General features: G+C 40.9%; 1 protein-coding gene and 1 pseudogene across 1 annotated transcript in view; both read left to right on the top strand.

Moving 5' to 3' along the window:
• The window catches only part of Camk4 (calcium/calmodulin dependent protein kinase IV), a 223,147-nt gene that overhangs the window by 29,378 nt on the left and 189,853 nt on the right, over nt 1-3,916 (top strand). The window lies entirely within an intron of this gene.
• Nucleotides 3,440-3,916, top strand: part of LOC101999348 — a 112,702-nt pseudogene continuing 112,225 nt past the window's right edge.

Here is a 3,916-nt window from a genome sequence, read left to right on the forward strand (position 1 = left end):
TTTTACTGCTGAGTAGTACTCTAATATGTATATATTCCATACTTTCTTCATCCATTCTTTCATTGAAGGACATCTAGGTTGTTTCCAGGTTCTGGTATGAACATAGTTGAGCAAATACTTTTGTTGTATGATGGGGCATCTCTTGGGTATATTCCCAAGAGTGGTATTGCTGAGTCCAGGGGTAGGTCATTCTTAATTAATTGTTAGTGTGCTAGATTTCTTGGTTATTTTGGTTTCTTTCTTGTTTTTTTTTTTTAATTTTCTTTTCAGATAGGGTACTAAGAGCTTCTGCTGACATGACGCTTGCTGTGTCAGAGCTGGCTTTGGACTCCTCCTGTCTCCTTCCTGAGTGCTGGGATAAACAGGCGTGTGTCAGCATGTGCAGCATCAAATTGTTTTCTTTTTAATTTGAAATTTGAAATCTATACTTCTTCAAGCTAAGACTTTGTCATGATCAGATCTGATCAGTGATGACAAACTGATAAACCTTTACCAATAAATTTTTGTCATCTAAATATAAACTGGTTTTTATGTTAGAAATAAACATCTTCTTTCCGTCTAGACTGTATTTCAGGGGGGTCACATTGCTCAGATTTAGAACTCTGGCAAAACTATCTTAGCTAAAGTCTTGAAAGTTGAGTCTAGCTCAGGGGAAAAAAATCACAGCCTAATGGCTGATTTTCCTCTAGATGAAAGAGCCATGGTCTGTGTGGAAGTTGAGGCCAAGGCTGTTAACTGAATAACCTTGTGACAAGCCGTACTTCTTGTTGCTTCTTCACTATCTATGAGTCTGATAGAGAGACCATGACAGGAAGTATGGTCAGGGTTGGGGCTTAAGGAAAGGTCACCGTGGCAGCCTTGCAGAAAACAAGCAGCTTCCCCAGCCTTGCAGTATGGCCTATGCGTGCTGGGAAGACTCGGTGTAGGACCTGTTCCTGGACAAGAACAGAGCTGACACCTGAGAAAACAAGGGAAGAGGCCAGTTAGTCCCACCAAAGTCCCTAACTGTGTAATGACAAGAATTGACTTGAATTTCAGGATATAAATGTAAAAGAATCGCCAAGATAATGTTTCATTTAAAATACCAGAATGGAAGGCAACTGAAGAACCAGTTTCTTTATGAATCTATATGTTCATCCCGTCTCCTACTGAGTACAGAGATCTTTTAGCTGTGGCTTCCAGCCCCTCATTGCTGAGAATTTCTTTGTGTTAAGCTCTTGTCTGCATCTGCACAGGGCCATGCATCACTGACTAGCCAAGTGTGTCAATCACTGGGTAATAGCGATACTGCTGCTGAGTGTTGGGGTTTCCCCTGATAGTTGCTGCGGTTTGGCAAGGGCCTGCTTCCATCCTCTTAGTCATTGCTGTGCTGACCTTGACGAGAGTGGTGTCAGAGTGCTGGAGGAAAACACCAAGCACTTCGTGGCCAAAGCACTGCTCGGAACTCACTGATAGAAACAGGATGCAGCTGAGTCTCAGCAATCTTTGAGTTGAAGTTCATACAATGACGACTTTTCACATCTTTAAAACTTAGAGGTGCTTTATGTAGCTTTTAGGCTGGTCACATCAGTCTAACTGCTGAAATTCCTTGGTTTGATTCTAGTACCTGTTCGAGGAATGCTATTTGGCAGTCTCAAAGCACAGTTGCCTGCTCTGTGCACCTGTCTGATAGCGGTGAAGCCATGGTTCTGGTGTCTTACCTATGACTCGTTTGTCCATTCTGGGCCTTCATCCCCCATTGAATCCACTCACTCTGTGGAGCTGAATGGAAGAGGTCTTCCCACACATCAAGCAATTACATTTCTCTTCACAAGTAGAAAATGTTTGCAACTATCTTTATTATATTCAGAGTGGGTTTTCTTGGATTCATGCCCAGGAAGTTTATTTTTATGTGGAGTAGGCCGATTTTCTAATTTTCTGTACATTTCTTCATAGCATTTACCAAACTGGTTATCTTTGCTGGAAAGTTTAGCTGGGTTAGGGTCTGTCTAAATGCAGCAGAACCTGAACATGCCTGTTATCTGGAATTCTTTAATATCTTTATCACTTCCTTTTAGAGAAGTGGCTTCCATACCACCCTCACTGAAACTGTCTTGGGAATAGTGTTTTGAATTCTCTAACCCGCAAACTGTTCTGGCAAAGTCTATTATTTATTTTTGTAGTTTAAAGTTTTTGCATTGTGACTTCATTGTATCATCTTATTATGGTAATTTGGAGCCTTGATATCACTCCAATGAGATGCTTATTTCCTTCTTGCTAAAGTAGGCTTGCCTTGCTAACCTACCCATATGTGGTGTGGGTAATGGACTGGAATTGGCATTGTGGTAGGAAATAAAATATTTATTTAAAGGCTACTAGTATGAATATTAGATGAATATTAATTCCTAAGTTAAGTTGGTAAGTTTCTTTATCTTAAGAACACACACACACATACATACACACACACACACACACGACATTAAGTAACTATACATTATTTCTGTTAGCTAGTTGATTACAGGGTCCACCTGTGTGTCTCAGAAAAATGAATGGCCTTACATCCATTCTTGGCTACTATTCAGCTATAAACACTAATGGATGACTTATGCCCACATTTGGGTGTATCTCAAGTGCCATAGGAATTCAAAAGCAGTCTCAAAGGTTAATATGTCATGCATGTAAGTGTTTGCTAACGATGCATTCTGGCGGTAGAGAATAGATTAGTAGCTATTGGGGTTAGGGATAGTGGTAGCAGAGTGGAGTGGGTTTGTCTGCGGCCATAAGGAGGGTATAAATAACATTTTCATGGTGAAATAATAGATTGGATCTTGATTGTGGTGGTCAATGAAACAACACATATGATAAAGTGGTAGAGAACTAGAACACATACTTTAACATGCCAATTTTATGGCTTTTATATTGTAGTAAAATTATGCAAAATATAACCATTGAGGGGAATGGATGAAAAGCGTGTGACTATACTATTTTTATCTTTCATATGAATTTATAATTATTTCCATACTTTTTTCCAAACGAATCAGTGCTTATAAGGAATCTAAGAAAAGCAAATCTTGCCTTACAAATGTTGGTAATAAATCCAGAAATTGATTTTCAGAGCTCGAAAGAGGTAATAATATTCACACATAAATGCCAGAAAGATATTGCAACCCTATCCTTTTAAAGACACGGTTATAGTGTCTATTCTTGGTAGCAATCTCATTATTTTCAATAACTTATTAACTACCCTAGGCACACTGTAACAAGGCATTTGTTGGCTTGAAATAATGTGTGCGATCTTCCATACTTCATATTTGCCGTGTAGAAAGAGCTGTGCCAGCTGCACCTCAGCAGCCTATAAAACAAGTGCAGTTTCTGTTTTTGAACTGACGTCTCTTCGCTGAAATTCCAGTAGTGCTCCTTCAGGATGGAATTTTAAAAAAAAATTAGCAGCTCTCGCCGACATGGTGTTCTGGCGCTTCGTGGATGTTGGCCGGGTGGCCTACGTCTCCTTTGGGCCTCACGCTGGAAAGCTGGTCGCGATTGTCGATGTTATCGATCAGAACCGGGCTCTGGTGGATGGACCCTGCACTCGGGTGAGGAGACAGGCCATGCCTTTCAAATACATGCAGCTCGCTGACTTCATCCTCAAGTTCCCACACAGTGCCCGACAGAAGTATGTACGGAAAGCTTGGGAGAAGGCTGATATCAAGAAGATTGATGCCAGGGGAAGGAAAGCCAAGATGACAGATTTTGATCGTTTCAAAGTCATGAAGGCAAAGAAAATGAGGAACAGAATCATCAAGACTGAAGTCAAGAAACTACAGAGAGCAGCTATCCTGAAAGCCTCTCCCAAAAAGGCGCCTGTTGCTAAGGCTGCCATTGCAGCTGCGGCTGCTGCAGCAGCTGCTGCTAAGGGTAAAGTTCCACCCAAGAAGGC

This window comes from Microtus ochrogaster, chromosome 18 (genome assembly GCF_000317375.1).
Source record: "Microtus ochrogaster isolate Prairie Vole_2 chromosome 18, MicOch1.0, whole genome shotgun sequence".
Taxonomy (NCBI): Eukaryota; Metazoa; Chordata; class Mammalia; order Rodentia; family Cricetidae; genus Microtus; species Microtus ochrogaster.